General features: G+C 43.1%; 1 protein-coding gene across 1 annotated transcript in view; it reads left to right on the top strand.

Moving 5' to 3' along the window:
• Positions 1-291: 291 nt before the first annotated feature.
• DSCAML1 (DS cell adhesion molecule like 1) overlaps positions 292-10576 on the top strand; it is a 1743400-nt gene continuing 1733115 nt past the window's right edge. Inside the window, exon 1 of the mRNA XM_044080956.1 lies at positions 292-371. The gene's annotated coding sequence lies outside the window, so the exon portion shown is untranslated. The remainder of the gene's footprint in view (positions 372-10576) is intronic.

The following is a 10576-nucleotide window of genomic DNA, read 5'->3' as shown; positions in this document are numbered from 1 at the left end:
TTTTTAATATTGATGATGTGTATTACTTTCGGGTGGTAGTTTACAGTTTGTACTCATTCTGTATATTTTTGACTATTACAGATGGCACTCCTAGGATTGTCTCCTCATTCAGCGAGAAGGTTGTGAACCCTGGAGAGCAGTTTTCATTGATGTGTTCTGCTAAAGGAGCCCCACCCCCCACCATCACCTGGACCCTGGATGATGAACCTATCCAAAGAGACAGTGCACATCGTACAAACCAGTACACCATGTCCGATGGCACCACCGTCAGCCATATGAATGTGACAGGACCACAGATCAAAGATGGAGGGGTATATCGGTGTGCAGCTAGGAACTCAGTTGGCAGTGCTGAATACCAAGCGCGAATAAACGTAAGAGGTGCCTGTCTACTTTTAAATATCAGAATAGGAAATATTTTATGCAGAAAATAGTTTTGTTTCCTTATTAATGTTATGAGTCTGTATAGCTTATTTTATAGTCACTGGAAAATTGCATATACAATTAGATAACTAAATAATAATTCTTAAACATATGAACATCAACGGCTTAGGACAACATTTTGCAGCCCCAGCATGTGGATTCTTTTCTTAGCACATTTCCCAAACAAAGGTAAAGAAATCGGCACCTTCATGATGTTACCATGGACTGAAAATTGTACAGGAACTGCTCTCCACTTTTAAGACTTATTTTATTTCTGACTATAAATAAAAAACGTAGTTTTTTTCTTTTGTTACCCACATGTGTTATTATTAAGATTATTTATTTCAAATAGCATGTAAGCATGTATGTGCATCTCTCTCTCTCTCTCTATATATATATATATATATATATATGTATATATTAGGGTCTATATTACATCATCGAACGCTTAAAAAAGTGAACGCTGATTGATCGACCTAATTTAAGCGAAAGCTTACAATCTCGAACTGTCAGATCAGTGATTTTTTTCCCAGGGAAAAAAATCGCTGATCCAAAACACAAACACACAACACAAGCACACCAAACAAACAGAAATCCACACACATACACCTAAAATCTGATACCTAACCCTACACTAAACTATGAACACACCACTAACTACCCACTTACCTTAACCCAAACCCTAACCCTAATCCGTCACTATCTCACACTCACCTCACACGCTCCCTAATCCTAACTCACTTAAATCCGCCCTAACCCTCATGTCCACTCAGTCGCACACACACCTAACCCAAGCCCTAACCCTAACTCACCTAAATCACCCTAACACTCACATCCACACAATCGCACACTTACTTGAATCCGACCGGTAACTTTCCACCATAACACTGAAAATACCGAAGCAACAGAAACGGACAACCAAATTATTTCCCTAGGAAAAAATTACAGTTTCTGCTGCTTCGATATTTTGCAGTTTCGCAAAAATTAGTTCGATCAACCAGCGTTCGCTTTTTTAAGCGTTCGAGGATATAATATAGACCCATATATATATATATATATATATATATATATATATATATATATATATATATATATATACATATTCTATCAACTATATATCTGTTATATGTATGCATATATAAAATGGAAGTAGGATATGAGAAAAGGTAGTAGATCAGATGAAAAACAATGATCAGATGCTCAATTTTGAATGAAGAATGTAAGCTTCCTAAGCTGTTTCAGATGCTTACTGAATGTGTGTGTGTGCAGATAGATAGATTGTGTGTGTGTGTGTGTGTGTGTGTGTGTGTGTGTGTGTGTGTGTATGTATATATATATATATATATATATATATATATATATATATATATATGTGTGTGTGTGTGTGTGTGTGTGTGTGTGTGAGAAGATAATATTAGCTCTTATTTGGGACTTGAATCCAAGACATGCAGCATTCTGTCCTGGTGTCACTGCTGTTGGACTAGCAAGAGTGACTGGACATATACCTGTTGACTTTTCCCTTAAGAGCTTTATCCTTTTAGCTAGGAAACCCCCAGCATTGTGATTAAGGTCAAAATACACACACACACACACACACACACACACACACACACACACACACACACACACACACACACACACACACACACACACATAAAAAAAAAACAAGCCCTCTGCTTGGGCACTGATAAAATGATAGAAATGAAAGGATAATATTAGTTCTCAGTTGGATTCAAACCCAAAACTTACAGCATGCTGGGCAGGTGTCAGTGCCAATCGGCTAAAACGTGCCTCAGAACGGTTCTACCTGACTTCGTCGACAGCGCAGAAGACCGACAATCGGAGCTCAGAACAGAAGATCGAAGAAGAAGAAGACCGACATCGCGAAGAGCAGAACATCGACGACACAGAAGACCGACCCGACGGAGACCACACCAACGCTGCACATGGATGCGACGGGGATGCCGCTGTGTGAGGTGAGTAGCGCGGTAGTCGGTGGGGTGGCGTCGAAGGGGTGAGAAGTGGGAGATTAACGGGTCTGTGGGGATAGGGGTGGGTTAAGTGAGTTAGGGTTAGGGGAGGGGGTAAGGGTGTTTAGGGGTTAGGAGGTTAAGGGGTTTAGGGTTAGGAGGGTTAGGGATGTGGTGGGTTAGGGAGTTAGGGTTAGGGAAGCGGTAGGGGTGGTTTAGGAGTTGTTAGAGGGGGGGGGGTAGAGGTGGGCGGGTTAGGGGAGGGTTAGGGTGGGTGTCGGGATAAGGTGGGGTGCTAGGGTTGTGTGTGTGGTTTGTTGGGGCTGTGTGTGTTGTTTTGGGGATTGTGTTTGTGTGTTGTGTTGTGTGTATGGTGTGGTGTTTTTGTGTGTTGGTTTTTGTGTTTTGTTTTAATTATATTGTGGTGTTCGTGTTGTGGTTTCGTATTTATGGACTGTCAATCGGTGGTGTTCGGTGTTGTGTGTGGTCGGTGTTGTGTGGTTTCTCGAATCGGTGGAGGTGAAACCCTCAGAACAGTTAGGTACTGAATTTTCCCTTTAAAGCTTCAATCTTTCTGCTAGGAAACTACCCAGCATGTTTATTAAGGTCAAATCTGTCATTATGTATGTAGGGGGCTTCTATTTGTGTTCGTGTATGTTTGTAATTTGACTAATGTCATCCTTAAGTTGAGGGTTTTCTCTATAGTGTGCATGTGTGTGTTTGCTGTTTCAGAGACTGCAGTACCATAACTTTAGCACACTCACTCTTGTCAAGTTTGCAGTTATTTCCTTTGTTTTAGACTTTTTTACAGCAGCACCTGTTTTGTGGAATACTTTTACTGCAGCATCATCCTCATGACTGTTTTCAGCAGTATTTGCTTAATTTATGAAAGTGACTGCTTCTAGTGCAGACTGTAAACTTTGTGTGTGTATGAATCTTTGTGGTGTTCCCTTCAGAGATGGCTGGTAGGAAACACTGGAGCAAGGGTCCTCCTGTAGACATAATGGTGGAGCTACCAAGAAAAAACTCTCAGAAGAGAGTTCAGTGATCTCTCCTGCAAATAGAGAGCCCAGAGCATTGGATCACTTTGGGAAATGGATTCAGCATCATTTGCCCTGAGGGCACTGAATTACTTTTCTCATGTAACTTGTTTTCATAGATACCTGAACAAAGCGATTTCCATGTCTCTCTCTCTCTCTGGATTATTGCCTTTACATGTCCATAGAAAGTTGACTGTACAATCTTTGTCTAACGTGGCCATAAGACTCATTTTGAATGCAGCAGATGGCTCAACTAGGGCAGCAGCACCAGCGTTACAATATGCTGGCACACCTGGATGGGTATTTGTGAAAAGTTTGAAGACACCCTTCATCAATCCTGCCTTTGATGGATCCACATTGTTTGGACCAAAAGTCAAAGACACTCTGGACGTTAATAGGGTGGTAAGACCGTCTCTGCCATAGGCATGCTCTTTTTCCATGCCTTGAAGGTTGTCCTCTTCCAACAATCAGAGAGCGTGGAAAAAGATGTGGTTCAGAAAAATCCCAGGGGTCTTATCAAGAGTCTTCTAGTGATAGACCTCCTTGGGTCAGAAGAAGAGGAGGATATCGTAATGGACGTCACTCATGAGGCAGAAAAAGCCCCCATAATCAGGGTTTCAGAGGGCCGTTTTCCATGAAACTCTGTTATCTCCCCTGAAGGGTTGCCTGACTACCACACTGTTGTCTCTGCACTCAAAAGTCTGGCAAGAGATAACAACAGATTCCTAAGTCCTAGACATTACTTCCAGAGGCTATATAATTCCATTTTCCTGTACTCCATGACCAATGAGATGATTCCCAGACGTCTCATCCAGTCAACAAGAACTTGTAGTAGCAGAAATTTCAAAGCTACAAGAAAAAGCAGTCAACCAGCCAGTCCCCAAAGTGCAACAAGGATCCGGAGTCTATTCAAGGTTCTTTTTAAAACAGGGAAATTTGTAATGCAGACAAAATTCTGGATGGTCATGATTCAGTCCATTTTACCTCTTTTGAGGAAGGATGACTAGATGTACTCGATAAAGCTCAAGGACGCATACTGTCATGTAAAGACAGAGAAGCATTCAAAAAGATATCTCTGATGTTCATCGTGTTTCACTGTTGCAGTCATTACAATTGGGTTATCCTGCTGGCAGGCTACCCGCAGTCGGCCTGAGTTCCAAAGTCTAGGTCCGGCATCGGTTGCTGTTGCCTCTTCCCTGATGTCAGTTCGCCACGGGTATATAAGATGCAGCCGGCGCCATTTTCTCCAGTCTTTCTTGCCGCACAGTGCCCGAAGCAAAAGCAGTTCGCAAGTGCCGTTCGGCTGACTTCTGAAGTTTTCAAATTCGAATTTCAGATCCAAAGTCTTCATTAAGGCTAAGTACCCCGTTGGGGAAACTTTTTTCTTGCTCCAGACCGATGTCAGAAAAAGTTAATAACAATATTTCTTGTGGGAAGCAAATACCTCATAAGGATTTTCATTCTTACTGTATTCCTTGCCTAGGCCCTGACCATAACGTTGCTAGTTGTCGGTTTTGTGCTAGATTTAACCAACGCACTATTAAGCATCGGTATGATTTTGCATTTCATTACTTTGGCAGAAGATTTAATTATATAATGCCGTCGGATCAGCCAACTACCGAAATTTACAAAAAACGCAAAGAAAAAGAAAAGGACAGGCATCCGAGATCCAAAACCGACAACAAGGCTTTTTCTAGGCCTGTCGCTGGTTCGCCGGTTCTCAGTGAGGCGCTTTCGCAGCCCCTGATGCCCACTACCTCAGAGCCACAGGCCGCTTCCGACTCCCACGTGGAGCCGACTGGGCCTCTGGAAACTCAAGGTATTGGACACTTGGAAACTATTCCCTCAGATGGGTCCGGAGCCGCTGAGCAGGCATCGGCTTCTGTGGGTGTTTTCAGGCCTACACAGTTATATGTGAAACCTACTTCAGCTACAAAGACAAAGACTAAAGCAGCTCTAAAGACAAAGAAACAAGTACAGTATTCACCTGGACAGGCCTCTATGCCTAAAAACAGATGCTTAAAATGGCCGAAGACCTTATTACTTTGATCAGGGGTTCCCATCCCCCTCCTGAAAAGAGGCCTAGGCAAGAGTTAGAATATGAATCTTCAGACCAGGTTTCCATTTCCTCTGATGCCTCCTCTGAACAGGATTACTCCATTCCTCCCTATGAGGATTCTGATGCTGAAGAGTCTATCCCTTCAGCCTCTCCTCCTGAGGATTATTCTTTTGGGGAAACACAGCACACTATGAGGGAGCATTTCCACTGGGAGAGCCAAGATTACCCAGAAACCAAGAAAAGGCTCAGAGATTTCCTTTTATTGCCCCAGCACAAGCCCTTTGCAATCCCGCCTGTTTTAGACATTGTAGATGATGTATTTACAGAGTCCAGTTTTTCTCCAGAGTCTTTACCACCAGCCCCTGTTAAGCCAGACAGATACTACAGGGTTCCTGATTCACATAAATTTCTCTATAAAAACCCTGCAGCTGACCCAGAAACCATCTCTCAGGGTCCCAAAGGGGTCAAGGCTTCTACTGCAAAAAACCCTATTCCCTCTGATAGGGATTCTAGGGCCATAGATAGATGGGGCAAAAAGATTTATACCTCTGCTACCTTGGCTGTAAGAGCTTTAAATTGCCAATTTCATATGCTTAAGTATCATCAATATCTTATATCCTTGCTTAAACAGAAAATGCCAGCAAATGCAGAATGTGCAGACAATAAAGAAATGCAGGATTTATTACATGCAGCTGAACAAGTTGGAAAGCATACCTTGCAGTGTGGTTTTGATTCTCTTGAGGCCTCCTGCAGGGCCGCTGTTACAGGTTCTGTCATTAGGAGACATGCTTGGTTAAAAGAACAAAATTTGCCAGATCATGTTAAAGCAAAACTACTAGGCGCTCCTTTACAGCATGATACTTTGTTTGGTGCTAAAGCAGAAGAGGTGTTGAAGAAAATGGAGGACAAGGCTAAATCTATGCAAACAGTTAAAGGATTTCTTGCAGGTACAGCCTCCCAGATTTAGCAGGAACTGGCCTACAAAAAATTGGTCCTTTCCAGTGTCAGATAGACCACAAAGGGGCAGATAAAGATGCCCTAGAGGCAGATCATAGCCCCAGGGCTCATACAGGCCTAAACAATGGGGTGCTTCTACCTCCAAGAGCGGAGAAGAAAAATCACAGCCATACAGGAAACAGTCCCAATGACTTTCCACTTCCAGCACCAAGCACTTACCTTTTGGCAGCCCGTTTGGGGGGAAAGCTAGCACTTTTTTTACAAAACTGGCACAGGATCACCCAGGACAAATGGGTTCTAAATATAGTTTCACAAGGCTACAGGTTCCACTTTCACACCCTACCAAGGCAAAACAGTATGCCAGACCTGCCACGCAATCAATGGGCAGAGGCACAAAAACAAGTTTCATCCCTCATGGACATGAGGGCCATTCAACAAGTACCAGAACAAGAGCAGGGTCATGGACTCTATTCAAGACTGTTCTTAGTACCCAGAAAGGACAAAGCCTGGAGACCACTACTGGACCTATCTATTCTAAACACATGTCTGAATATTCCAAAATTCAAAATGTTGACTCTACAGCAGCTTCTACCCATGTTGGGCAAGAAGGCTTGGCTTGCGACTTTAGATCTAAAAGAGGCATACCTGCATGTCCCAATCAGACAAACATGCAGAAGATACCTCAGATTCAAAGCTGGCTCAATACACTACCAATTCTCTGCACTGCCCTTTGGCTTATCTACTGCACCCAGGGTTTTCACAAAGTGCCTGGCACCAGTAATTGCATTTTGCAGACAAAGAGGATTACAAATATATCCTTACTTGGACGACTGCCTTATTCAAGCGGAGAACAAGGATATTCTACTACAGCATCTGACGTTTGTAAAAGATTACTGACAAGTCTAGGGTACACAGTAAATGAAAATAAATCAAAACTCGTACCCTCTCAAGAGATAATATTCCTGGGTGCAAGCTTAAATACAACTGCCCAGATGGCTTATCTCACACCAGACAAACACAAACAACTGACTAATTACTTCAAAATCTTGGCAACAAAGACCCAGTTATCTGCAAGAAAAATTCTGCAGGCCTTGGGTTTCATGGCATCCTGCATTCTGTTAATTCCATATGCAAGACTGCATATGAGGAAACTTCAATGGTATCTAAAAAGTGTTTGGACTCAACATTGCCACATCCTGGAAACAATAATTACCCTCATTCCCTGCCTGCAACAGGAGTTTTGATGGTGGGCAAAAGCCTGTCACCACAACATGGGACAGCCATTCACCTTACCCATAGCCAGGCAGACATTGACAACAGATGCATCAGATTACGCCAGGGGGGCTCATATGGCAGGAAGACGTATTCAGGGCACATAGTCCGCAAGTCAAATGCACCTACATATCAATCAAAAAGAGATGCTAGCTGTTCAAAATGCCCTAACAGCCTTCAATGATCAACTTCATCCAGGACAGCTACTAATAAAGACGGATAATACTGCAGTCATGTCCTACATAAACAAGCAGGGAGGCACACGTTCCTACCCCCTCTGCAGGCTAGCCATGAACTTGTGGAACACAGCATTGACTTACCAAGTACATCTGCAAGCTCAATTCCTGCCAGGAAGAAAAATACTCTGGCAGACGAACTAAGCAGAAATCTGATGGATCCCCACGAGTGGAAATTGGATCCACAAGTCTTCAGCATAATAACAAAGACCTGGGGTGCCCGGACATAGACCTATTTGCCTCTCCTCACAACTACCAACTACAAAGATTCTGCACAAGGACTTATCACAAGCAAGCATGGAAAGTGAATGCTCTATCTTTCAGCTGGAAACATCTAACAGTATATGCCTTTCCTCCTCTGCCTCTCCTCCCCAATGTACTCCTCAAGGTCAGACAAGAGAAACCAAAAATGATACTGATTGCCCCAGACTGGTCCCGCCAGCACTGGTACCCAATCCTAAAGAGCTTGTCTCACTGCCCAGTCTGGACATTACCTCAGATTCCTCACTTATTGACCCAACAAGACAGCCATATACTGCACAGCCAACTCAAAACCTTAAACCTGGTGGCATGGCAGATAATATAGCCTCTCAAGACACACCTCTTTCTAATGCAGTAATGAATGTTATTTTGGAGGCCAGGAGGCCTAGCACCAGAAAATCTTATGCAGACAAATGGAAGAGATTCTGTGCTTGGAACCAAGCACAAGGCATTGACATGGTTGTTCCAAATATTCTTCAGATTTTACAGTACTTAACTGAGATGCTGGATAAAGGCCTTTCCTTTTCATCAGTTAAAATTCATGCCTCTGCCATTTCAGCTCATTACAATACAGAACCACCTATTTTCTCTCATCCGTTATTGAGACAGTTCCTCAGAGGGGCCAAAAACATAAGACCTCCAAGGAGAGCACCAATACCTGCATGGGACCTCAACTATGTCTTAGAAAAACTCACACTGCCTCCATTTGAGCCAGCCTCGGCAGCTGACATAAAATTCTTATCCTGGAAAACAGCTCTGCTCCTGGCAATAACCTCCACTAGAAGAGTCTCAGAGTTACATGGCTGTGGAACCTTTCATCATCTTCCATCCTGACAGGGTTTCGCTGAGGACAAACCCTACATTTATGCCTAAGGTACTGTCCAGTGTGGCCCTTAACAAAACAATTCATCTGCCATCTTTTTATCCAAATCCACAGAATAAGGGTGAGAAAATACTACATTCTTTGGACATTCACAGACAGCTACGCTTCTACTTGGACAGAACTAAAGCTTTCAGAAAGACTGATCAACTTCTAGTGGCATATGCTGCAGCATCACAAGGAAAGCCTATCTCAAAACAGACTATTTCAAAGTGGATAGGCCATTGCATTCGTTTCTGCTATTCACAGCATGGCAAATCAGTGCCTAAGGCCATTAGGCCACATTCAACCAGAGCAGCAGCCACTTCAGCAGCCTTACTCAGAGAAGTACCAACCAAAGCCATCTTAGAGGCTGCAACTTGGAGTTCAGTGCATACCTTTACAAAGCACTATCACCTACCTCTCTACTCTAAATCTAGGACAGGCTTTGCCACCTTAGTTCTGCATGGCCTTATAGCCTCACCTAATCCTATTTAGCTCCAGCCTCCCAACCTCAGCTTTGGGATTCAACCCAATTGTAATGACTGCAACAGTGAAACACGATGAACATAGTACAGTTGTGTACCTACCATAAATGTAGATGTTCGAGTGTATTCACTGTTGCAGTCCTGGTTACCCTCCCACCATCCCCCTTTCTTCTTTGCTGGGACCTAACTGTACTTTTCTTCTCTATACAACCTATGTGGTGTATTTGCTTGTAGATGAAGGAAAAGTTGTTTTTTGTGCATGCATGCTTATTGGCATAATTTAGCCTACCATTTTTAGGGGCACCTGACATCTGGGGCAAGAAAAACTGATGAAAATGGCGTCGGCTGCATCTTATATACCCCTGGCGCACTGACGTCAGGAAAGAGGCGACAGCAACCGACGCCAGATCTAGACTTTAGAACTCAGGCCGACTGCGGGTAGCCTGCCAACAGGATAACCGAGTTGTAATGACTGCAACAGTGAATACACTCGAACATCTACATTTATGGTAGGTACACAACTGTACTTTTCATGTCGTTAGCCAATCACTACAAATTTCAAGCACTGTACTTCGGTCTCACTACAGCCCCCATTGTGTTTTACAAAGATGATGGCAGTGGTAGCAGCACAACTCCATCTGCTAGGGATCCAAGTTTTCCCATATCTAGACGATTGGCTCCTAATAGCTACCTCAAAATGAATGTTGTGCCAAATAGGGACTTCTTGTGCTGAATGCTTTGTCAGTTAGACACAACAGTAAATCTACTAAAAGGATAGTTCAACCAAACAAAAAACATAGAATTCATAGGATGCCACCTGAATATTGTCTTGCAGTTAGTCACCCTACCCCATCACAGACTGCTGTGTCTTCAGTTGACAGCCTCATCTCTTATAAAACATCAATCTCCTACAGCAAGATTCATTCTTCAAATGCTATGTCTTATGGCCTCACCCATTCTGTTAGTCTTTATAGCCAGGTTTCATATGAGGGTGTTCCAGTGGACACTAGCAGC

This window comes from Protopterus annectens, chromosome 8.part0, assembly GCF_019279795.1.
Source record: "Protopterus annectens isolate FY-2018-M chromosome 8.part0, PAN1.0, whole genome shotgun sequence".
Classification (NCBI taxonomy): domain Eukaryota; kingdom Metazoa; phylum Chordata; order Ceratodontiformes; family Protopteridae; genus Protopterus; species Protopterus annectens.
This window is presented reverse-complemented; position numbering and strand designations above follow the sequence as displayed.